This window comes from Melospiza melodia, chromosome 20 (genome assembly GCF_035770615.1).
Source record: "Melospiza melodia melodia isolate bMelMel2 chromosome 20, bMelMel2.pri, whole genome shotgun sequence".
NCBI lineage: Eukaryota > Metazoa > Chordata > Aves > Passeriformes > Passerellidae > Melospiza > Melospiza melodia.
Genome location: NC_086213.1, coordinates 13,534,388 through 13,559,416, shown reverse-complemented (window position 1 = coordinate 13,559,416; position 25,029 = coordinate 13,534,388). Strand labels below are relative to the sequence as shown.

Sequence of the window (25,029 nt, the reverse complement as noted above, 5' to 3'; positions counted from 1 at the left end):
CGGTGGCACTGATACAGCGATGGCAGGGGTGAGCCGAGGGCAGCGGCGGGGACAGGGATGCAGCCGGTGTCGCGGTGTCGCGGTGTCGCGGTGTCGCGGTAGCACAGCCGGTGTCGCGGTGTCGCGGTGTCGCGGTAGCACAGCCGGTGTCGCGGTGTCGCGGTGTCGCGGTGTCGCGGTGTCGCGATCCGCGGCTCGGCCGGGTCCCGCCGGGCGCTGGGCGGCGCGGGCGCGCGCGGCCCCTTTAACGCGCGCGGGCGGCGCGGCCCCGCTCCGCCCCGCCCCGCCCGGCCCGGCTGTGGGGCGGCCTTAGGGACCGACCGAGACACCGAGCGAGCCACGACCGAGCGAGCGACCGCCGCCTCCCGCCGCGCCGGGGCGGGCAGGGCTGGGCTGGGCTGGGCTGGGCTGGGCGCTGCGGGGCCGGCGCTGCGGCGAGGGGCGGCCCGGCCCCACGGACGGACGGACAGACGGGCGGGCGGCGCGGCTCGCAGCCCCATGGCTCTGGATTTATAAACACGGCGCAGATGGCGGGGCCGCGTCCCCGCGCCCAGCTCTGCCCCGCCGGCCGCTGAAGCGGGAGCGGCGGCGGCGATGGGGGGCGGCAGCTGCCGGCGGGATTAGGTGAGTCGGGAGGGGGAGCCCCGGGGAGCCCCCGGTGCCGGGCTGCGGGCCGGGCTGGGGGGGCCGCTCCGCTCCGCTCCCCGCAGGTGGGGGAAAGGCGGCCGCGTTACGTAAAAATGAAAATGTGCCACGGGAGCCGCTCGCCGGGGAGAAACTTTCTCTTATTATTTTCTTTTTTTTTTTTTCCTGTTGGTTTTGCTGGTTTTGGCCTCAAGGGAACGCGGCGCCCGGGAGCGGCGGGGCTGGGGAGCGCGGGGGAGCCCCGCACTGGGCAGACTGGCGGGGACACCCCTCTGCGGGGTGGGGGCACCCAAGGGCCTTTTTTTACCCCCCATTTCTCTTTTTTCCTCCTTTTCGTTCAATCCCGCTGTGTTTGCGGCTCCAGCCCCCCGCACGTTCGGGGCCGGTGGGTTGCAGCAATGAATGAGGGGCGGCGGGGCGGCCCTGCCGTGCCCGGGGTGCGGGGGCACGGCCGGCTCCGGGCCATGAGGGGGCACGGCCGGTCCCGGCCATGACGCGAGCTGAGGGCTGGCTCCTCGGGCCGTGTGCCGTTCGCCGTGTAAATATTTACGCGAGGTAACTGAGCCGGGTGTCTGCAGGCAACAAGTGCACGTTTCTCTGAACCCCAGCTGAGGTCTCTGGAGTAATCGCTTTTTTTGTTGTTTTTTGGGGTTTTTTTTCTGTTGATTCTTATAATTTCCTGTTCCCTCTTCTCCCTCGGCCCTTCCTCCTGCTCCCTTGCCCTGACAATGCACAAAGAGCAGGCTGCAGTGGGTGCAGGCAGCTGCCTGCCATGTGGGCTGCTGCCAACACCACTGAAGCAGCAAAACCTGCAGGGCTCGGGCTGGGGCTGCCCGGGCCGTGCTGACCCGACAGAGCCATCGCTGCTTGCAGCGCTTTGAACCCTCTGGAAGCCCCGCACGCCTGCGGGCACTGCTGCCCGCGCCCGAGGCTGCGGCTGCTCCCTCAACTTTGTGTTTTGGGTCAGCTCAGGAATGTGCGGGAGAGGACAGAGCTGTGCTGTGGGTGTTTCCCAACCCCTCGGTCCACAGGAGTTTATGGTTTCCCTCTGGATGCCTGAAAACCGTCAGGGTTTTGCTGAATCTGGTGGTTTTAATCGGTTTGGTGGGTGTGATGTCGTTCCGCTGGTATTCCTTGGTCATGTGGGGTGAGAGTTTTTCCATTTAGTATATAGGGGTTTTATCAGCAAGGTTAAGTTTAAGTTTGCCGTGTGCTTTACTGGTAAACACTTGGTACTACTACTGATTCATAAAGGGAGCCAGTGTGAGTTGGGACAACTGGGTGAGCATTTCCCTCTCTTCTGCAAGTAGTGGCAAAACTCTTCAAGGGCTCTTGCGAAGCCGTGTATTCCTGGATGATTTTAATCAAATCATACTTAATTCTCTGAGTTTCAGTGCTGATGTTGGGTGACTTTGGGATTTAGCTCAAACCTCCCGTGTGTCTGGGTCTGCCGGCTCTGTGCACGACCTGTGCCTTGGGTGAGGAATTCAGTGAGTGAGGCTCGCAGAGTGTGTTGGGGTTGAGTCTCACGATGCCATGGCAGGGAAGTTTTGCCTGTGACAAATATTTTATAACTTTAGTTGAGTAAGTTTCACTGTGAGAGAGACTCTTGCAAAACGTGTTTAGTTTATTGAAAGCAAATGCGCTCAAACCTCGGTTTGTTGTTGCCAAAAGGGAAAAAGTAGAAGCTATTTTTGGTGTGAGAGAGGAGATGGGGCACGCACATGTCTGGGGCAGGAAAACACTGGTACTTTGTTCTCCTGGCTTCATGTGGGTGGTGGTTTCTGTTACTTAGCTGTGTGTTTCTGCCAAGTTGCAAAACATACCTGGTTCTGAAACCCCTGCGGAGGTCAGGGCTGGCTCTGGAGCTGGTCTGGGCCCGTGTGGGAACACCTCCCACATCAGCATCTCCAGCCCCGCAGAAGCAGGTGGGTGCCTCTGCCTTCACACCTTGCAGCTCCGGGGAGGTGACTGGCATTTTTTTGCGACAGGATCTGCACTGAAACCATAAACTTGTTTTGTGCAAGCCACCAGCCAGCTGCTGCTTGGCAATACTTTTCGCTTGCTAATGGCTGTGGTTGGAGCTGAACCAAGCTGCCTCCAGTGGAGGTTGTACTAATCCCTGGAGCCATCCTGCGCTAAATCCAAAGAGGGTTTGGTTCAGGCCGTGTTCATGTCTTGTAATTAGGAGATGCAGTGTGGTGAAGGCAGTTCTGTTGTGATTGGCAGCGATGGTGTGCAAGCAGCTGTGCTGATAGCTGCACGTGGTGAGAGCTCCTGTCTCATCTCCACGGCTGGAATTGGGTCATAGGAGATATCTTCATCTTTTGTGACATGGCTGTGAATTATTTGTCCCCCTTGATGGCTGCCAGTGTTCCTGGTTCTGGTTTTTAGTGGCTCTGCTGCAATACGGTCCTTTTTGCAATGTGTTTGTCCTGGGAGAAACCTGTTTGAAACTGACTGTAATTGATGCGCCTGAGATACCATCATCGCGTTGTCCCTGCGGGGGGAGGAAAGTTACGATCTTGTGTCAGTTTCTAGATGAGTGGGTGCAGAAGGAGGATTACATCGGTAACTTTTCCGAGGTGCGTTTAGGGTGGCTGGTTTGAGCAGTGCTGAAGGGCAGTGGGTTGGAGGAGAGCCTTTGGGGTGCTGTACTCCCCATCCCTAACCCAGTGTCTCATTCTGACCAGATCACTTCACGAGTCACAAAACTGAGGCTGGTGGGGTTATGTGAAGTTCAATGTGTCAGAGCAAGTCTGCTGGAGAGCTGCTGAAGAGTCTCTTTCTCCATGAGTGCTTTGCTTGTTCAGTGTGAGGGCTCGTGCTCCCAGTGGCAGAGTGCTGGTTCCCCCCAGGTTTTGTGCCTGTGAGCAGGGGTCCCCAGATGCAGCCCCTGGGCTCGGCTGCAGGGTGCACAGGGATGGGAATCCAGGCCAGGGTGTTCTCTGGAGCACTGTTATTTTTGTGCAGCTGCGTTTTGAGGAGCCGTGGCTCGCTTTAGTCTTCGCTGAGAGTTTTCAGCAGAGAGCAGGGTCAGCTCTAATGGAGCTGGAAATGAGGTATAGCAGCACCCAGTCGCCTCTCTGATTAGTGACTGAGGCTTTTGCAGCTGCCTAAGGATTTGGGCATTGTGAGGTCATGGATTCTCATCGAGGCTGCTGTGGCACAGGCTCCTGCACGGCTTTGAAGGGCCCTTGCTGTGTATCGACATGGGAAGCAGCAGAGAATTGCTATTTATGGCTGGGCTTGTGCTGGCACACAGGTGTTGAGGGCTCTGATTTGCCCTGTAATGTCAAGGGATAGATCTTTGCATTGCAGTAGAAAATGGAAATGTGTGTCATTTAATGAGCGTGACTAGGGCAGAGCTGCTTTCCCAAAAGGAAGATTGAAGAGGGAGCTGGAGCTGCAGAACAGAGGGCATGAAAATGCCTGTAAAAGCTTGATCAGAGTGAGGGATGGATCTGGCAGGAAGGGAAGGAGGACAGAAGAGCAGAAGGAAATGAGTGATTCGTCAGTTTTGGGAAGTGATCCCTGACCTGAACACGAGGCAGCTGCGGGACTTTACTGGGAATTGAGAAATCTGGGCTGCACCCCAGTCCTGCTGCCCACCCTACTTGTCACTTCCCTTCTTGAGGCCACCAGTTCTCTGTTCCTGCCAACCTGCCTTTGGCAGCTGGAGTCTCTCTGGGTTGGACTGTTCCTGCTGAAGGTGAGCAGGGGCCCCAGGAGGGGATGTTTCTGGTGAGCAGGCAGTGCTCACACAGTGGCATTCCCCTGCCACCTTCAGCGTGTGGAGCTGAGAAATGTGACCTGGCTGAGGGTGGGCAGGTGAGGAGGCACTGATTGCTGATGATCTGAATCTGGCCTGGAGAGGCCCAGAGAGGAGCCCTGCCTGCAGGGGAGAGGAAGAAAAGCAGTAAAGATGGAGGTGGTTGTCCATGGCTGTGATTGTGACCACAGTGCCAGAGCTGGAGGGGATTTGGGGACGGGGAGAGCACAGCAGTTATGTGCCTGCTGGGTGCATGCAGGATGCTGATAATGGTTAGTGCTCTCTTTATAGCTGTGGAGCACTGAGCAAACATTAATGAATGTAAAGGATAGCAGCTCTGTCTAGTTACAGACAAGGGAAGTTGCTCCAAATTAACTTTATGATCCGTGAAACTGAAGGTTATTTAAAAAAATAATAACGTAAATGGAAATGCTGAAGTTTTTCAGAGTCGCTGAGTACGCTGCTTGTTGTTTAATGCCTTCCATTTTTTCACTCCAGTCTGTGTTTTTGGCTGGGGAACAAATTATAAGCAATATCAGCTTACGCTTGGATTTGAACCCACATTGCTCTTAGTCAGCTGAAATGTTTCCCCTTATCGCTGCTCCCATAATGTTTATTTTAGACCGGATAGCATCATGGCTTTTCTGCTCGCTGTAGGGAAGAAGCCAGTCTTTGAAACAGCCCAGCACCTTGGAAAGAAATGATCTCATAGCCAGTTTGGTTTCTGAATGAGGTACAGCTTAATTTTCCACCAAGAGGTTTATGCGAGGCTGGATCCCAGAACGTTTTGCGGCATTAAAAACCCAGGAGGTGGCAGATGGATGAATTGCTGACAGATTTAAAATCGTACGACAAACATAAAGCATTGAGACGTGAAGCCAAGGCAGCAGGAAGGTTGCAGGGAGAAATGGAGGCAGAAAGGTCGAGTAAGTTATTCTGGGCAGAGGAAGATGTGCAAGCAAAGTGGGTTCAGCTGGGAGGGGAAGGGAAGGCCATCAAGAGGAGGGATGTGTCCAGGAGGGTGTTCCCATCATAGCACAGGGAACCCCTGGTGTCCTGGGCGGATGGTGAGAGGAGCATGAGGAAGGGGGCCAAGCTGGCACTGGCAGCAGTGGTGAGGCTGGCAGCGGGGTTGCCCTGGGAGGAGGCAGTGTGGTGGGGTGCAGAGAGTTTCCTCCTGTGGGAAGTTTTCCTCCCGTGAGGGAGAGTGGCAGCCTGCAGGGAGGCCAGGGGTGGTGTGGGGATTGTCTCTGGAGGCTGCGGGCCTGGCTCTGGCTCTCGGGGTGGGTGGTGCATGTGTCAGGGAGGGAGGCAGAGCCGGCAGGATTTCCTCTCTGCAGCGCTGGCTCCTGGGTTAATAACTAACCAGGCAGCCTAGGTTTATCCTTTCATTGTGGAAGAGAATTATTTACATAATACCACTCCACGTAATCTTTATTTAGCATTGTTTCCCTGGCGTAACGCTGGACAGAGCGGCGGTGCCCAGAAACGCAGCTTTGGCCAAACGTGTGGGAAGTTAACTCTTCCAGTTGGGTGTGCTTCTCTCTGCCTGCTCAGGGAACTGGCTGTAAACTGAATAAATACTTCAGTGAATAAATACTTCAATCTATCATGTAGTTTTTGGGACTTCTGCGTCCTCTAAACTCTGTTTTCTGCAAGCTCTGGCTGTGCTCTCTGCTGGTGCCCGAATGTTGCCTACCAGCTTCTTAAGCAACACAGTTTGGGTTTGTCCTGTGCATGTTAGGGCAGGAGAGGACTTTGCAGTGTGCTCTTCCTTGTCTCTGTGTTGAAGAAGGCAGAAGGAAAGAAATGTGTCAGCCCGTGGGTGGAGTATGACAGGATTTGGGAAGGTTCCTGCTGCAGATCGTCCCATCGTCTGTGTTCAGCCCCTGAGGACTTGCTGCCTCCCAGGTGGGCAGGCTTCATCCTCCTCAGGGAGCATTTAATTGCAAGGTCTGGAGGCTTAGGTGGTTGTGTAAAGAGCTGGGGCCTGATTATTGCAACAGAGCACGGTGAAGGACAGAGCCCTGTGCTTGGGTGTCAGTGGGATGTGGTGGGAGAATTGAATTGCTGAGTAGGATGACAGGCAAAGAGCTTTCTGAAAATCTGCCTGTGCCTCCAGCCGTGCAGTGCTGGCTGGAGAGGGTGGAGGGTGTCTTTTCCTCTGCACTGCGGGATGTGTGGGCTTCTAACAAGCTGTGGCAAACAATGGAAAGTTGGCTTTCTTCTGAAAATATTTTAAAACCTTATAAAATTACTCCAGCGGCTAAATTTTTTATAAGACCAGCTCTCAGCTGCATGGTACTTGATCACTTCATAAATAGCTCAGTCTTTGGCCTCCGCAAACTTCTCCAAGCCGTACCTGCAGTGCTGCAGAAGCCCTGGAGAGCAGGGGTTTATCAGAGGCAGCACCTGGCTGTGCAGCAGAAGCTCTGTGTGAGTGTTTACTGCCGAGGCCGCGTGATCTCCTTGCTGTGGTGTTGCAAGGAGCTGGTTTGGGAGGCTGTGAGTCCCCAGAGAGTTACCCTGCATTGCCTGATGGTGCAGGCAGGCTCTGGGCTGGATGTTGGCTCTGGAGGCCTCTCTGCCAGCCTTGCCGAGGGCGATGCAGGTCCTGTGGCAGTTCGTGCTGCTGATGTGGACGTTACTCGCTCAAGCCTGAGACTTGCTGGGACAAATATAGCTTGTGAACACCCTCTTTGAACCAATTACACCTGGCAGGGTGAGTCTGGATCAGTGCTGAGACTGTGGCATTCCTGATCACTGCTTGAACAAGCTTTGTGTACTGCCTCCTCAAGCCTGTGCTGTTACCATCATACATTTGTGGCATGGTGTGGTGTGTAAATCTTGGGTGTCATCAGAGCAGTGGTGTATGGTACCACAACTGTGTGCTCAAGAAGTTTCTTCAGTGGTTTTATTGGGGTGTTTTTATGGCATCTGAACCCCAAATAACTACGTCCCCTCTTTGGTGTAAGAATTTCTTGTGTTTAGTAAATAACTACGTCCCCTCTTTCCTATTGGAAAAACTTCCTTGATCAAGTCCTTGCTTTTCTGTGGGTACCACATAGTTTAATTCCATTATTCCATTAATAAACTTTTCAAGCCCCATCTTGAAAGCAGCTACAGCTTTTTTTTTCCCCCTTTGCTGCAGAGTTTCAAGCTCATGTCAGAGTGTCAGCTTCATTTCTAGGTCACCGGTCTGCCCTTTCATTTCCCCCTCACGCTCAAGTTGGCCGGCTTGTTTTGATTTGGTAATATGTGAGGTGGTGTCCACAGACAAAACCAGGCAGGCCAGTGAAATTCATGTTTCCCTGCAGCCTTGTTCCTGTTGTGTGTGTGAATAATAATTTCCAAATGCTAGACCAGAGGTGATTAAAAACCGTCAAAGAAATAAAATGCAGCAAAGTCTGCGTTACAAGAATCTGTGTGTTCAGTGTTTTGGGAGGACTCTCTGAACTGGCAGTGGAAAAAGCCTTCAGAATTCTTATTGAAGGCTTTCTAGTCTTAAATGTCCCTTATTCAAGAGGTGCTGCTGAGGCAGCCTGAGCACACCCAGGCTCTGCTGGAGGTTGTTGCTGCTGTCTGGGGGGCACCTGGAGTCAGTAGCTCTCCCTTTGCGAGTGTTTTGGGATCCAGAGCTGCAGCTGAGGTGTTTTTGCATGCTGTGGGCACAGGCACCTGGGCAGCCAGCTCAGCTGCAGCCTCGTGGCTGGAGCTGCTCAGCGTGACTGGAGAGGGCGGAGGGGTAAATGCTGCTCTGCAGCCCGAGTGGAAATGAAGCTGAAAACCTTTCTGAGGAGCGGCACACGGTGTCTGTTGCTTGCTCTGAGTGAGTAGAGTTCTTTTTTTTTACTGAGCTGCAAGGCAATGGGTATTCAGAGGTTTTTATGCAACTTCGGTGTTGGGACGTGAAGCAGTTGTCATGTCATCAGTTAAGATGTGTTGAGCATCCTTATTTTTGGAGCAAATGATCCTGCTGGCAGCATGTATAGGAGGTGTCAGCCAGCCCTTTTTTTCTGCTTCCTCTCTATTTTTTTTCCTTCATTTGTAGGTTTTAGTTTTGGCTTTACTTTGATATCTTGACAGGGTTGCTACTTAAAAATTGTTGGGGTGGGTTTTTTTTTTTGGGGTTGGTTTTTTTTGTTAGATTTTTTTTTTTTTTTTTTTTGGCTTTTGATGTCTACGTGTCTTGAGATGCACATAAAGAGCTGCTGTGGTTTTGGTCCCAAACCCAGCCAGCTGCCAGCAGCGTTCCTGAGGGCTGTGTGGTGTTGGAGTGAGAAACACTGCAGGGTTTTGGGCTTTCTCCAGCATTATGAAACAGAAGTAAAGAGAGAAGTCAGCATGTACCTTAAGGCTTGTGTTTTTATTTTAACTCTCTCACTGTGCAGAGCTGAGGTTTGCATCTTCTCCACCGAGACTGGTGCTCATGAAATCTAACGCGCTTTTGTGAACGTCCTTAAACTCTGCCAACAGCACAGAGGGCTGAGAAATGGGGAATTTGCTTTGCTCTGAGGTGGAGGAGTCGTGCTGCAGAGGCAGACACAAGCACCCTGGTTGCTCCTGTTTCCCCTGCCAAAGGCGGAGTGAGTTTTGGTCTGGCTCAATGAGACGAGTGCTTTAAGCTCCATCTGTGTCTTATTTTTTTCTGCATTTTGCTCAGTTGTGCTTTTTAAACGTCTGTGGATTTCTTCTCAGCAGGAGGTTTCAGTCCCCACACAATGTATTATTGTGTTTGCCCCGCTCCAGTTCCTTGTTTCATGCGGAAACACCTTGAACCTTTGGCTGAGTTGGAAGATGATGGGTGCAGAGTCAGGAACAGCGTGTCCGTGCACGACTGCTCAGCCCGGGCTCACCCGGCTGCTGCTCCAGGCACAAAATGTGTTTGGCTAGCACAGGCACTCCCCTGCCTTCTGATCAGCCAGCCTGAGTTTTGTTTGAGAGGCTGATCCCCAGGGTAAGAACACCATACTCAGAAATAATGAGTGTTCACACTTGCCTTTACAAACTTCTTGAGTGTTTTACCAATTAATTCTTAGGTAACAATTAATTACTTAGGTAACTTAGGACTTAGTTCTTAGGTAAAATATCTATGGTAAAGGACACAGCCAGGAATGCTGCTATCCCTGCTATTCTTCACTCATTCCAGTTTAGGCAAAACTTGAAAAAGGTATCTGTGCTGTCTTGGCCGTTTGTAGTCTGCCTGATGAAGCTTCTTAACCAGCAGAAAAAAAAAGTGTAAATAAATAATAAATACAGCAGCTTTGCCTTGCAGCTTTGCCAAGTCAGTTTGGTGTGTGTTGAGGGGGCAGAACAATTAGAGAAGTGAATGGTGTTCTCCATGTTCTGTGCTCCTGTCGCATGGCCACTCCCCGGTTTTTGGTAAGTGTAACAGAGAAATCTGTATGAGCAACTATTTATGGCATGTGCAGAGATGGGGGAGGCTGACAGCTGAACATTAACCTGCTGAGAAAGGTGAGGCTGATGGTAGTTTGTGGTGGGGTTGGCGCTGTCAAACAGGCGTGATTGCTGCTCCCCTTTTCACAGCGCCAACTCACTTTGTTCAAGCTGTATTTCTGAAACTGGGGGACTTTGGCTGTAGTGCTAGTTGAAGGAGTTTGCCACCTCCCTGCCTCTCAGCATGTTCATGTCTCAGTGCTTCTCTCTCCTGTTACTTTTGACCTGAGTAGTTGAATGAATGTCTTCACCAAGCAGTCATGGTTTTGTTTAAGTCAGTTCAAAGTATTGGTGCCGCAAGGACAGATGTGGCGCCAGGAGACACAGGGCCTGAAATCAGGGAAGAGTGGCTGTGCTTTACACAACCTGGGCTTCAAGCCTTTCTTTTGCAGGAGTAAATTCCACAGGACTGAAATACCCTCCTAAGAGGGGAGATATTCCCCCCAGACTTGTGCACAGACCTGTTTGCAGACATGCCATGTGTCTCTCAATGTGGGACACACCAATCAATTTTGCACCAGGTGACAGAGACCCTCAGGGAGGGTTCTCTTGGTGTTCCTGCAGCAGTTTCAGCTTGGGGTCAAGCTCAGGCACTGCTGTAGCAGCTCAGTCATTTCTGCCATGGTCTGTGGCATTTGCTCCTTTGCTGTGAGCTGGAAATGAAGTGCTTGGTTGGGAGTGGTGATTGAGAACGTTCCTCTGCGGCAGGCCTGGGTTTTTCACATTGTTGCTGCTTTCTGCTGGCTGCAGCACCTTTGTCCCTGGAGTCTTCTTGTGCACCCAGGAGAATCAAGTGTTCTGTGCTTTTGTGGCGTGGCCCTGCATGCCCAGGGCCAGCTGATGGAGAGCAAAGTTGGGCAGAAACCATCCTCTGTGCTGTGTGGCAGCTTCTGAACCTGGCTCAGCGAGGCACCTGAGGAACAGAGGGTGAGAGCAGAGTCCTTTCCTCAAGGGAGTTTAAACCTGCTCTGCCACAGCAGCCTTGCTGAATTACAAATTGCCTTTTCTCTCCCACTCTTTTCTAAATCTGCTGCTGTTCCTGAAGTTGCAGTAGGTTTTACTCATGGGTGCTAGTGCTTGGGTGAGTGTTTGCTGCAGAGTAGCGTTGTAAGCAACTGACGTGATGTTGATCATAATGTAACTAATGACACTTAAAATGTTTGTTTGTGATATGCTGTGGTTGCTTTCCAGGCTCTGGAATTGACAGACAAGCTTCGGCTGTATTTGGCATAGTGTTTGCAGAGATGGACAGCTTTCTGTCACTTCTTTGACAGATAGGCATTGAATTTTTAAGAGAAAACAGAGCAGCTTTTTGATTTTTCTCCCCACTCAAAACCAGCCAACCAGAAGCCAGGTGGAGGGGAGCTCTCGCATGCATTCTGTTTATTTTTATGTGCAAATGCATCTTCTCGATGTGTCATTAACCTGGTTGAGCTGGGTGCTATTTTTAGCAGCCTTCTGGACAGGGAGCAGTTCCAGTAAAGGGTTTGTGAGCAGCCAGCCCAGGGGCTGGCACAGAGCCCAGGGTGGCAAGTTCCTTCCTCCCTGCCTGCCCGGGGGCCTGCAGGGGCTGCATGGGCTCCCCTGTCCCCAGTCCCACACAAGGAAATCTGTGTAAAGCGCTGCTCTTCAGTTCCTGTGGCCATGGTAACCGACTTGGATACATCAAACTTGACTAATTAACCTGATGGAGAGTGGTTTCCAGGCTCAGTCTCTCCCCTCGGATTTCAGAGCTGAACTTGTGCTGTCTGATCAGCCAGCACAGACTTCTTCAGGGTGGTTTCCTTCACAGGTTAGTTTGAGCTGGGGAGGACGGCTCAGATCAGTCTGATGTCTTGGGTCAGTCTGGTCAGACTTGGATCAGTCTGATCTCTTGCTTTTCATTCCCCTCTCTGTGTAATCCCTCAGATTCCCAGGGAAGGAAGGTCCCAAACTCAGATGGCAAAAAATTGCTCTGATTTCTTTCTTGGACTAAGTGAGGTGAAAGTGGATACTTTCCTGCATCTCTGCTGTTTCTGTACTGCAGGGTCTCTGCCACCCTGACTTTCTGTTTAAAAATCTGTGAAATCCTCAGGCTTGAAGCAGAACAGCACATCCTGGAGATGTCTGTGCACATCTTCAGGTCCCCTCATCTTAATGTACTAGTTAAAGGCATTGCTGCTTTGCACTGTTTCTCTTGGGTTTAATTATTATTTCAGTGATTGGAGCTGCAGACTGCAGCAGGGACTTAAGAGTTCAGCCTCAATTAAAAACCACCCTGTGCCAGGCAGATAGCAGCAGGCAGCTCTGCTATTCTCAAGTGTCTCCAGCAGTCCACCGAAACACCATGTGATTGGCTCAGTTGAGAAATCTGAGTAGGCAGAAAGCAGTTTCTGGGATAAACCTTGTGAGTGCTTCTCAAAATAGCCTGAAAGCAAGGTTTTGCTTTCCACAGCCTCTCTTGGTCCTTGAGGCTGGTCAGAATTTTTTGTGGATTACTAAATATTGCGAAGGTCTGATCCTCAAACACCATAAAATCCTTTTTCTTTTTCTTCTCCTTTTTGATGCTGCCTCTGGTATGTTTAAACTTAAAAGGATTTGCATTTTCATGTCTTTTTTAGCCTTAATTGTAAGCACTAGGACCTTCCTTACTTGCAGCTCCAGCTTTTTCTATTTTTCAGCAAAGCTGATGACCTCGTGTTTGACCCTTGGAAACCTCTTGGGCAGCCCAGCAAACAAATGTGGTGTGAGAAGAGCACATGATAGTAGCCTGAGCTATTACCCTGGTCAGTCATTGACCAGGACTCTTGTTTTTTTTTCCTTTGAAGATTTGCTTAATCATTGGCATTGCAGCCCCTGCTGTGCAGGGCACCTGGAGGGGTTTGGGGCTGCTCCCCGTGATGTCTGAGGTGGCAGGGGGGCTTTAGAGAGCCCAGCACTGTAATCAGGTTTTACTGGGGAGGAGATTGTCATTGATATCCCTGGGATTTGGCATCTGTATAAATACACCAGCCAAGCTCTGTTGAAGTGTGCAGGTTCATGTCAGTTCATTTGTCTGGGAATGGGGCTGGGAGCATCTCAGCACCATGGTCCTTGTGTGTGATTTCTGTTCCCAGTATAACCCGCAGCCTGCTGAGGGTAAATCCCTGGAAATGCAGCTGCAAGGGAGTGACTGCTTCAGACATGGCTGATTTTAGGATGAGTTGAGAGATGGGGATAAAAACTGCAAGGCTAAAAGTGATGAGGACAAGTGCCCGTGGGCCAGGGTGCTGCATGAATGGCTGAAAGCTGTGAAGCAGCTCTGAGATCTCAGAGCTGGGAGTTGTTTTTCCACCCTTGTTTACTGTGGGACCTCTGGGTGACACAGAGCGTTCAGCAGATGCTGCTAAACTGAATTCTACAGCTGAGTTCACACTGGAGAAATGAGAATTGCTGCTTTTTGTTGGGGAAAAAAATAAATCTGCTTTTATCACATCCTTGTTATCCTTACAGCTTGTGGCTTGGAAAATGAGAGAAAATTGATAGTGAGGTCTGAGTGGCATGTGGAGAGAGGTAAGATCCTGGCTTTCTGAGGGCCTCATTTCATGAACTTTCTTGTCCTTCCTGCGTTTGCTGATGTGTCAGTGGAACTGAATTTTGTTGGTAAAAATATGATTTGAGTGGATATCTTAGGTTAACTCTCAATTGCCTGCCTAAGGGTGATTTTAAGCGAGGTTTCCAGCAGCATCCCTGCTCTTGCTGTGTCTTTGGCTGTTGCTCCCAGACTGACTGTCTGCACCAGGGGCTCTCTGCAGAGAGCAGCCTGTGTTCTGTGCCCACGTACTGTGCACAAGCCATGAAAAATGTTCCTCAGATGACAGTGATTTGGGGTAGCTCTAGAAAATAATTTTCTGCTGGTGGATAGTACCAAACTATTTCCTTTCACCCCTCCCTTCCTTGCCCAAAACAAAAGAAGAGATGAAAGGATTCATTAGGAATTATTCACTCAGCCCTGCCGCCTGTCTGAGATCTGGCTGTCTGCGTTCATCCCCCAGCTCAGGGAGGGTCAGAGGGCATCTCCCTGGGGAGGATTTGCTGTTGACTGAATTGCACTCTGTCATTATCCTGCTGGATAACGAATGCAGTGGCCTCATTGGCACTGCCTTCAGAAAAAGCACGGTCATCTGCATGTGGCCTTGAGGCGGGAGGAGAGAACCTGAGGGGAGCAGGGTGGAAAACCTCATCTTGTGGGAAAGATCTGGGACAGACCAGGCGGTTTGGCACAGTGGTTTAATTGCTGTGTGATGCTGAGCAGGTCTGTAGCTGTTCTGGACCTCTGTGTTATCTTCTTTGAGGTGGGGGACACAGCAAGTGGGTTAAAGGACAAAATTCCATCTGGTGAGGTGAAACTAGTTAAAGCTGCTCCTGTTTTCTTCAGTAGAAAATGTGGCATTCTTGTGACACAGTTTGAGGTATTTTAATGAGATTTAAACAATTTTTCCCCCCCTCTTTGTTTTGTTTTCAAATAGGTTTCCTGAAAGAAAAACATACAAATCCCCCTGAGCTAATTGGTGTGTGATTTGAATTCAGCTGCTACCTTGCAAGAGCTTTTCCAGCAGCTGATCTGAAAACAGCCTTTCCCACAATATTGTGGGTTGTCAGTCAGTGCTGAAGGATCTTGAAGTTGCTGGTGGGAAGGAGAGAGATGTGTTTTGTTTGATATGCTGCATCTTTTAGTTTGAGTGTCATAAAATACTGAGAGATGTGGGAAAGACCCTAATGGAGAGGAGCTAGCAGAGGGATAAAAGTCACGGTAGCTGGAAATGTGTAAGAAACAGTTGTGGGTGCTGGAGCCCGTTGGGCTGGCTGAGGAAGTAGACAGACCTGAAGCAAATTTGCATTTTAAGCACCAATTTCAGATGTTACCCACTGCCTGGTGCCTCGATCTTGTGGCAGCCACAGCTTAGGAGGGTTTAATGCTGTGCCCTTGCAGCATGTGGCTGCACCTTGCTGCAGCACGCTGGGGTGGCCAGATGCAGCCCTGTGAAATAAAGTATTAAAGCTTCAAACGTTGGCCTTCATTGCCTTCAGGCTAAGTCGGTTCCCTGGAAGACGCTGTGATGAAATTGCTGGCCCAGGTAATTTGTGTCCTGATGATGAGCAGCAGAGAGGAGGGCAAGAGTTTGTGTGCCTGCTTATTGCTGTCATCTGTCTTGCAATCAGATATTTATGAAATGGCCTTTTGTGTTGCAGTGCGGGGTGTGTGAGTGCATATTTAAGTGCTTAGTAAATATAGTCAGTTGCTAGATTGGATCAAATCATCCTCTTAACAAATATAGACAGTGATGTTTTGCATCTGGGTGTTTTGACAGTAAAGTACAGGAGGAGGTGGTCTTAGTGAGTTTAACGTCTTGTACCCGAAGCAGGGCAATAATTGCTTAAAATCACTGTAATTCTGCTGCCAGCATTAAAGGATATAAAATTATCCTGTGCTGCAATAAATAAAAAAAATTACTGCTGCCTGGAAAAGTCTTGTTGCTGTAATCCAGGACAAAGTGTGTGTGACTGGTTGTGAGTCAGTTTAATTTCTTCTGGGGTCTGACCCTCTGGATTCCTCTTGCTGCAAGAAATCCTCCTTGGAAGGCAATCATCCCCAGGCTGGTGCTCAGCTGAGCCATGCATGACCAAGTAGTAGCTTGTAGCATTTATGAACTGGGGCAGAAGTAGATCCCTTATTCAGACAGAGCTGTATAAGTCTCCAGTGCTCTACACTAGGCCCCAAATTTGCCTACATTATAAATAAGTCTGTGGCTGTGTGCTTGTGTGTTTCTTTTTTTAAGCTGAAGGCAACCCCTTAAGCTCTTTTCTGCAGGTCTGTTCAAGCTGGGGCATGGGGAATTCCTAAGAGGATTATCATGGTTTACTTGATACAGAACTTGAACTTGAGCAATGGCTTATCTTATCAGTGATAAAAGACATGGAAATGAAGTTTACGTAACCAAAGAGGCCTTGAACTGTGGCTTTTTTTCTTTCCTGGAAACTGGAATGACAGATCTCCTGAGTTCTCTGCTCACAACTGCAGTGTTTATCTGCTGTGTACTGTCTGCTTACCACTGGCATTCATTTCTAGTGCTGTGTTTGGAGCTGTCCTGTGAAAAAAAGAAAAGGGCTTGAGGCAGAGGCTCAGCAAGAGGAGCTGTGGGCATTTTCTGCTTTTGCAGAAAGCTTGGTGTCCTTGCTGGGGAGATTGGTGCCATGTGGCTTGGTTGCAGGCCCCTGTGCCACACTGAGCTCAGGAGGTGATTTGAAAACAGCAGAGAGCAGATCCACTTCACCAGTGGGCTGTGAGCACGGGGCTGGAAAGGCTCTAAAGCTGTGAGTGAATTTTACCCTGGGAATAGATGGAGATGCCCTGTCTGTTCCCAGTGGCAAAAGTAAATGAGTGGGGAGGGCCAGGATAATCTCTCGGGTGGCAGCTGGAAAATGAACGCAGACAAATGAGCACTGCTGTGCTCTGGCTGTGCCGCCTCTGGCACGGGTGGATGCAGTGCCCAGCCCTCTGCAGGGGTGAGGGAGCTGCTGCAGCACCCCAGCAGGAGGAGAGTGGCCGGAGCATCGCAGCTCTGGTCCTGCTGGATGGGCTGAGCAGCTGCAGGCACAGCAGGGCTGCAGGGCAGGACAGCCTGGGCCACCTGCTCACCTGCCCCTCTGCCCCCTCCCCTCTAAAGGGGACACACAGTGCTCAGCAGGCAGCCCCGTGAGCAGGCATTGGCAAGGAGAGAGGAGCCTTTCCACCCTGCCAGCTTACAGTGGGTTTGCCTGCCCCGGTGTCCTACACCTGCTTTGTCTGTGCTGCGTGGGAGGAATTTTATTTTTTGAGCTCTTGCTGTCACAGATTGTGACAATGCCACAGAGGCCGTGCTTCCCACAGAAGGACTCAGCAGACAGTCGAAGGCTGGCAAGCTGACAGCACTTATTAGAGGTAACCTTCAGGAAATGCCACACACAGCCCTCGCTGAGCTTTCTGGCTCCAGGCACATACAGTATTTACACCACGCTTCTTGAGTTTCCCTGAAGGCTCTCAGCCTGCAGCTGCCTCTCTGTGCTCTGCCACCTGCCCTGTGTCCTCATGCTGCAGTGCCTGGGGTGGGTTCTGGCTGCTGGGCTCCTCTGGCAGCAGCCCACCATGCTGGGGGGGCTGTCACACCAGCTCTTCCTCTGTCCTTTGGCCTCTGGAAAGGTGCTTGTCGTAATCCAGTGCTGGAGCCTGGGGTAGAGCCGGCACCAAGTTTTCACAGTGGTGTGTGCAGGGAATGAGCTGGTAAGAAGTGCAGCCCTTGCACAGCAGCCCTTTGTTAAAATGCAGGGGAATTACCCAGGATCAGCTCTTTTGACTGAGCAGGTGACTGCCTTGAGTGGCTGTGTGAGGAGTTTAAAGCCAAACTCTAAGTATTAAGATATGAAAAATTTTTCTCAGGTTGTCTTGATGGTGTTTTTTCATCCTACATGAGGTGGGAGGAAGGAAATGTGATACTATCTGGTTCTAGTAAATGACAGTGCTGAACAGCACCTGAGCACTTTGTGGTGCCAGAGCCTGGACTGGGTAGGTGTGGGGAGGCAGTGCTGTGCACCCCATTGGGACATTTGCCCCAAAAGCAGTTCAGGTATTTTCTCTGCTTCCTGGCTGAGAGACTGGGGGAGGTGTATCTCAATGGTGGGCTTTCAGGATGTGCTCAAGCCTTGCTCTGCTGCCCCCAGAGCTGGTGGCTCATGTCTCTCCTACAGACCCAGAAGTGATGTTTTTCCAGCAGCAGGTGGCTGGAGTTTGATCCACCCACTCTCATCCTGCTGCCTGCAGTGTGCACAAGTTGCTTGGTGCTCTGCTCCCCTCAATGAAGGGTCAGCTGTGATCCTTCATGACTGGATCTGCTGCATGAGAAGGAGAAGCCTGCTGTCCTGCTGGATGTTACCCTGTTTGGGGAGATGGGAACTCCCTGGTGGAAATGTCCTCCGTGATACACCAAAGCCTGTTTTGGCACATGCACTTAGAGAGATTTCTTCCCTGCTACCTTGTGAGAATTGTCAGAGGGGAACCCATGGAGTGGCATTAAAATCCCACTTTATTATTGTTAATTTCCCATAATACTCAGGCTTGGAGTGCCTGGTTGCTTGGCCTTGCTCAGTGGGGAAGAGCAGGACAGACTGCCTCAAGCTGAGGTCTCTTGGCTGTGTCAGCTCTGAATCCTCTGCTCCTCTGGTGTGGATTTAATTTCCACGGTGCTGCAAATGCTTCCCCAGTGCCCAGCTATCAACTGAAAAGCAGTGGGGGGGTCTGCAGGGGGGTGGTGATGGTGGGGAATGACTTGTGGTCTCCATGGCAACCCAGAGACGATAAATGGATCAATGTGCTGTTCTGCACCATCTGAAACTCCAGCAGCTCTGGCTAAATCTGGGGGCTGCCTTTGCCTGCCAGATCCTGCTGTGGGGTCAGCAGTGTGAGCCAGCTCAGCCCCAAAGCCTTCCCATCAGCCTGCCTCCAGCATCTCTGGGTTTGCCACAGAGCAGGGGGGTTTGGGCTGGAAACCCACACTTGGCTCACCCGTGGCACCCTCGGGGGTTTGGGTGTTCAGAGCTGCCCCACTGCCTTGGGTTTAGGTGCTGTTATGGGCAACTGGCCAGGCATCCCAGTCCCTGGGTTTGGAAAGGGAAAAGACAAATGCTGGCTTCCCTTCCAGCACTTTTAAAAACCTCCAGCTCTTTCTGCACAAGCACAGTGAGATTTATGGTTTTTTTTCTGTGAGTTAAAGGCTCAGACTCCTGGATTTGGTTTGTGTTGGGTAAGGACAGCTGCCTTTGTTCTCACTTCTGCTTCTGGTGGTGTGGATAAACAGAAAATCTGTCTTCTGAGCTGCTGCTCCAGTGTTCCCAATGACCACATTTACCTACAAAAGAATATTGATCTTTCCCCACTAGATTTCATAAAAACTTACCTCGTTCTGTAGTTCCAATCCACTGCTTTTTAAATAAGACTCTTTCCAGTGCTGAGGTCTTTTCCATGCTCTGGAGTAGGTTCAACCAGAGACTCCCCAGTTCCTAGCCAGGAGCAGGGACTGGTGTGACTGGAGCCAGTGGAGGCAGTGGCTGTGTGCTGCTGGCTGGCTCAGCAGTGCTGTTTCTGCCCTTTTCTGGCTGTGTGAAGGGAGAATCCCAGGTGTCTCCAGTGCTTTGAGTGCTGCAGATCTAAGGGACTGCTTTGTTTTGGTGTCAGAGGTTGGCTGTGGTGATGAGGATCTGTAGTGGTGAGCTCAGGATCTGAGGCATTGCCTGGCCTAGGCTGCTCTCACATCTGGGGCATCAATGCTTCTCCCTGGCAGCAGGAGGAAAACTGTTGCCTTCTATTTTGCAAAGGGGCCTGGAGAGATGAGTTGCCAGGGGCTGCACCTGAGGCTTGTGGTGAAGCTGGGAGTACCTCACAGAGCTCTTGAGCTTGAGTTTTCTGCCCAGACTCACATCTGAGATAAATACTGGTGTCTGTAGTGCCCTTCACACCTTGATTTCCAAGTGCCTTTTGGGGTGATTGGAGGGGATTGGTTCCTTGGCCAAGTCTGTTTGGGCAGGGATATGGGCACATTTCACTTCCAATTCGTGGTGTTATTTTGTAATTTTGTTAATGCAGACAGGAAGACCTGCTGTCTGCACTGGGGTGGAAAATCCTCAAAGTGTGCTCTGAAACCACTTTGTGTTGTGGTTCTGTCTGTCCAGCTCTGCCTGTAGCCCCTGGCACATCCCACAAGCTGCTAGCAGGGCAGTTGCCTGTCACACATCCAGAGGCCCCTTGGAGATCACTGTTGCTGTTTCTAAAGGCTCAGTTGTGGGACAGTCTGGCCAGATGATCTGAGCTCGTAATTCTGTGCAGTGCAGCACTGAAATGTCCAAGAAGTCTGCCATCTCTGTTGCCTTGTGAATAATTTATGGATCTCTTGACTCCAAGCTCATAAAAATCGATAACTCTTCTTGGATTTTTTTTTCCCCAACAGCAGCTTGGTTAAATTCTCCCATTCTTTTGAGTTGCTGATATTGAAAGGCTGTGGCTTGTTCGCTTACCCTGAGCCATGTTTTCTTTTTCACAGCAAAATTGATCCAGGCTTTTCCACAGAGCTGTCTGTTGCTGTTCTTCACCGGGGTGTTTGGCTCAGGTTACTGAAGGAGACAACCTCCCTGCACCTTTTCCATGGGCTATTGCAAGTGTTTGGGCTGTTAAAACTTCTGCTCTGGGGCAAAGCTGCAGAGCTTGGAGAGGTCAAAGTGCTTCTTGAGTGTTGTGCACTGGCTAAGAAGAGGTTTCAGCTGCTGCTGGGAGCAACTGGCAGCACCAGGCCAGTTCCTGCCAGTAGAACTTGCAGCCCCCTTAGCCTGATAATTCAGAAATGGATATGTTAATTTATTCCCTCTAATTTCTAGGCCTGTCTCTGAACACTGAAGCACTCTGATCTTTGCTCCCTGTCAGGCTTGGAAACGAAGCCTGAAGTGTACCAGTAACAGCTGTGCCCTCTGTGTTGGGTTATTATCCTTTCAGAATTTAATAACGTGACACCCATTTTTACTGGATAGCTTGTCCTTCCCTCTAGGAACAGATCGATAACAGACTTGTATCTGCTATTTGGATGTAATTGCTAGTGTCAGCTGATGTCTGGTGCTGTTTCTCCAAACAGCCCTTGGAAGCTCAGGAGGCTGTGGGGAGTGAGGATTTATTTTCCACACTGGTGTTGCACCACATCCAAGAAACCTGAAATAAAGAGGTGGTTTTGCAGAGAAGTTTCCCTGCTGCCTTCTCTTCCTGCTTGTATTTGGTGATATGTGGGCTGTGAGCTGGGGAGGGAGAGAGGAGAAATGGAGCCTCCAAAGGCAGTGCTGGATAACTGTGTCTGAGCACAGTGCTGTGCTTGGAGGACTCCAAGGAAATTAAAGCTGACTGCTTAGCAATGGTCTCGGTCTGCAGAGCATACAGATTTCATAGGTTGGCTGTGGATGGTGGAGGATGGGTTTGGCTTTGAGGGGGGAGAAGGCAAGAGGGTTCTCCATTGCAAACAATTTATTCTTGCGGAGTCTTTAGGGTAATTGAAGAGGGTAATTGCTGTACTTTCATGCATCTAATCCATGGGTTGCCTGGGGAAGAAGGAGGAAATTATTCAGGTGTAGGAAATAGGGGAGGTTTACTCCAAGGCCAGCCACCCCCTGCCTGGTCTGGTGCTCTCTCTTCCTAGCTCCCGTTTTCTCCCTGGTTGCTGGGAGCTTTTGCTGGGGTAACTGATGGCACCACTCTTAGCTGCTGGGGAAGAGAGAGGGTGAGTTGTGGGTAATCTGAGGACTATTTTTCAAGGGAGCAGTACTTTTTTTCATGAGTGGGTTTGAGGTGAGGATTATGTGCGTGGAAATATAGTACGCAGAAAATAGAGGACTGTAGTGACTATAAAAAAAGTCTGCAGTATCTAGAACTAAAAAAAAAAGACTTTATAAATACTTCCTAGCCATGGGGTTGGCCTGTGTAATCCTACAAGGAAAGAGAAGCTGAGTGATAGATGGTTGGCTCCATCCTGCTTTATCCCTAGATACAGAGTACTGTATTAAATATGGTTGCCTCTTGGTAGGAACACGTAACAAGAGGCATAATATTAAGTTACAGCCCGTGGAGCTGTCTGGGGGAGGTCCATGGGATGGCATTCCTGCCTCATTTCAGTCTGTGACAAAACTCCCATAGATGGAGTCAAGGCTGGGCTCGTGCTCTGTGTATTTGTGTAATCACCCTGTCTCCAGAGAATGCAGAACTGCTGGGAATTGCAAAACCGTTTCATTAAGAATCCTTGATGCCCATTTTACTAGCTGAAAGCTGCGTGCCAGCATGGGCATATTTTTGTTTATTTATAACACCTGCATTTACAGCGCTGCGCAAATCATCTGGAGAATGGGATGAGTACTTAAACCCCCGGGGGGGCGGGAGGTATTTGGAAATATAAAACCTGCCCTGTGCAGCTGCATGTGCTTCCACTGACCAGAGCTGTGACCCACAGTTGGCCTGTGCTATGTGCTGCACTTCCCTCTCTTTTCTTTGCTTTTTTTTTTTAATTTCAATTTTCATTATTATTTCTATTTTTGTACTCAGCTAGACTGAGAGGTGGAGGGGTGGGAGACTGGAATGAGATAGATGCATATAATGGGGCTAAATCCTGCCCAGCTGTTTTCTCAGCAGCCATCTCCCTTACAATCCCAAGGAAATAAATGCTCCTCTTGAGGGTCCTGGTGGTTAATGATGATTTGAGGAGTGCACACAAACATCTCTGCAGATGCAGCCTGCCTGTGAGATTCCGGTCATGCAGCGAGCCCTGGGACCCCGCTCCTCCCGCATTCAGTGCGATGATAAATCATTCATAGCCTCAGGAAATGCAATTCTCTTCCCTGCTCTGCACATAAACAGTCCAGGACCCTGAAGAAAGCCTGTGTTTGTAGTCCTTGGAGGATGAGGCAAGTGCTGTGACAGCTGGGAGGATCTGAAATTAAAGTTATGGGAAAGGCTCTGAGTGCATGAGTGTAAAAGCAATTTGGTATGGATGGGTGTTTTGTTTTGTAGCTGTTCCAGGGTGATGGAGGGTGAACAGGGAGGTGCTGGTGTCCTGACCACTCAAAAGTATTGCTGTGCTTCTATCCCTTGTTTTGTAGGGCTCTGATTGCAGACATTGATTGTGATGTGTTGGATGTGGTTCTGGTGTTCAGGGTAAGGGGAGAGGTGAAGAGGTGCTGGAGGGAGAAGTGGAGGAGCTCTTATTGTAGTTGAGTGAAACGCAGGCTGGTGAAGGTCTCTGGGTTTTGTTTGTTTGTTCCAGCCTGAAGTGTGCAGCAGGTTGGCTGTAAAGGGTGAGCCTGGAGTCAGCTACAGCTTGGAGGAGCAGCCTTGTGTAACATCCAAAGCAGGGAGCAGTGGCAGCAGTGTCCACATGAGCTCCTTGTGCTGCAGCTGGGGAGGAAAGGGAGAACATTAGGGAGGAATAGACCCTGTGTGGACACCAGAACCTCCCTTGAGGTCTGATTTGACCAGCCCTGCTCTCTCCTGGGCTCAGCTCATGGCCAGCACAGCCCCGGTCCCGTTAACATCCGTGCTTGCTGCCCCCTTTACGGGCAGTGTGTGGGTTCCTTGGTATTTCAGCACGATCCCCGGGAAACCCCAGCAGGGGGAATGCCCTTGGCCACTAACAGAGTGTGGGGAGGAGGGACACTGGCCTGGAGAGCTCCATCTCTCGCTGTTCCAAGCAGAGATCCAGCCCCTAATCTTCACTTCTGTGTGATTTGGGTTTCTGGTAACGAGCATGGCGCAGCTGCTGCAGGGAAGGGGAAAACACACATGCACCTACACAGGCTCTGGAAATATGTCAGAATTGGGCTTGCTGAGAAGCTCAAGCCCAAGCATGACCTACTTTGAGACTGTTGTAATCTCTAGGGGAATGCCCTCTGGATTAGATCAGTGTGATCCTATCAATTTGTGCTTCAGGCTGGAGGAAGCACTGACAAAGTTGCTTATTTTCCCTTTTTGTGCAGGAAGTTTGTTTTTTTTTTTTTTTCTCTTTTTTTTTTTTTTTTTCCTTTTCCTTCTAGCACTGAGACTTGAGAGCAGCAGAGGTGTGTTTGACAAGTACAACAGCCTTGGGCTCTGCTTTTCCATTATGGGTTTGTGTTGAGCACCTTCTTTCTAGAAGGCTTCTGTCTGTACCATGGAGCAGCAAAATCCACCCTTGTTTGTGTCTCTGTGATGTTGTCTGGTGGAGGCTCTGGTCCTGGCCATGGAAAGATGCTGCAGCTGATCCCTCCAGTGCCATTTTAATATTCAGCGGTTTCAATCTGTTTGTTTGGGTTTGTTCTTTTTTGCACTGAGAGATGCTTTAATAAAATGTGAGAAATTTTCCAACCCTTGTCTTTCCTCTCGTCACCAGCCATTGTTTATGTAAGAGCTTGGAATCTTTATTTTTTCCCAACTAAAAAATTGCTTCCAGAGCTCAGCAAGGATGTGCATATCCCCAGCAAGAAGGAAATAAACAGGGAGGCTGCATTTAATTTCAGTGTCTGCCAGAAAGTGGGAAGCCAGCACTTGCCAAGGAGAGATTTTTGGAATAGAGGTGTACCACACTTAATTTTCCAGGAGACTTTCTGAAAATAAAGAAGCTGGAATGGAAATAAAGCTTGCTGTGATGAAGAGAAATCGCTGCCCTGTTGGCTGGAGTTTGGCCTTTGATTGCAGAGGTAGCTTTGCCTCGGGTGGCTCTGGGGGGCTTATCAAGAGGCTTTTCTCCCATCTGCACTACCTGGCACATGGAGAGGAGTGAGGGCTGTTTGGTCCACTGGTGTGAATTGTTCTGCCAGACTTCAAAGAGAAGTGGAAATACCTAATCTGTCGCTTTCAAAGGGAGGAATAAAATATTCTGATAGATTCTAAATGGAATCACATCAGCGGTGCCTCTTCCACCTTTGCCTTTGAGCTGCTCACTGATCTTTCTGATTGGGGTAATGCAGTGAGGAGGATACAGTATTCCCTTGAGGGGAGCAGCTTGTGAACATTACTGTTCAGTCAGCCTGAAAAGCTCTATTACAGACAGATTTAGACCCGTCTTTGTGCGCTGAGAGGCACAGCCTGGCTTCCGGGAGCAGGCTTTGTCTGGAGGACAGGTGCACATGGGGCTGAATTCTATTTACCCTTTTTATCTGCTGCCTGCACCACTTTCACCTGCCAGCCCAGGGAGGGGCTGCTGAAGGGGGAGAGAGGCTGTGGGTATGGGATCTGTCCTGCAGCATGGCTTGCGCAGCCCCAGCTGGGTTTGGCAGCTCTCCAGGCACCTAATGAGTTGTCCTCTGTGAGACCGGGAAGGTGAGGGGAGAAACAGATTTGCAAACAACCCAACCGGTATTGATTTTCTTCATTTCCCACATCCCCTGCCAGGTTTCTGTGCAGCAGCCTGGCAGCTGGGAGCTGTGCTCGTTGCCAGCGAGACTGGGTTGTGTTCACAATGTCTGTGGGGTGATGTGGGGGGCTGCCTTGCCCTGGCCATGGGGTTCCCCCGTGAATATGGTCAAACTCACTTGGTTGTCATGTGCAAAAATGGGTGAGATAGTATATCTGGTGCCTGATATTAGCTGCCGCTTTTGCTGTCTTATGT

The 25,029-nt window shown here is 50.4% G+C and overlaps 1 protein-coding gene across 1 annotated transcript in view; it reads left to right on the top strand.

Moving 5' to 3' along the window:
* Positions 1–585: 585 nt before the first annotated feature.
* NCOR2 (nuclear receptor corepressor 2) overlaps positions 586–25,029 on the top strand; it is a 226,183-nt gene continuing 201,739 nt past the window's right edge. Inside the window, 1 exon segment of the mRNA XM_063173183.1 lies at positions 586–624. The gene's annotated coding sequence lies outside the window, so the exon portion shown is untranslated.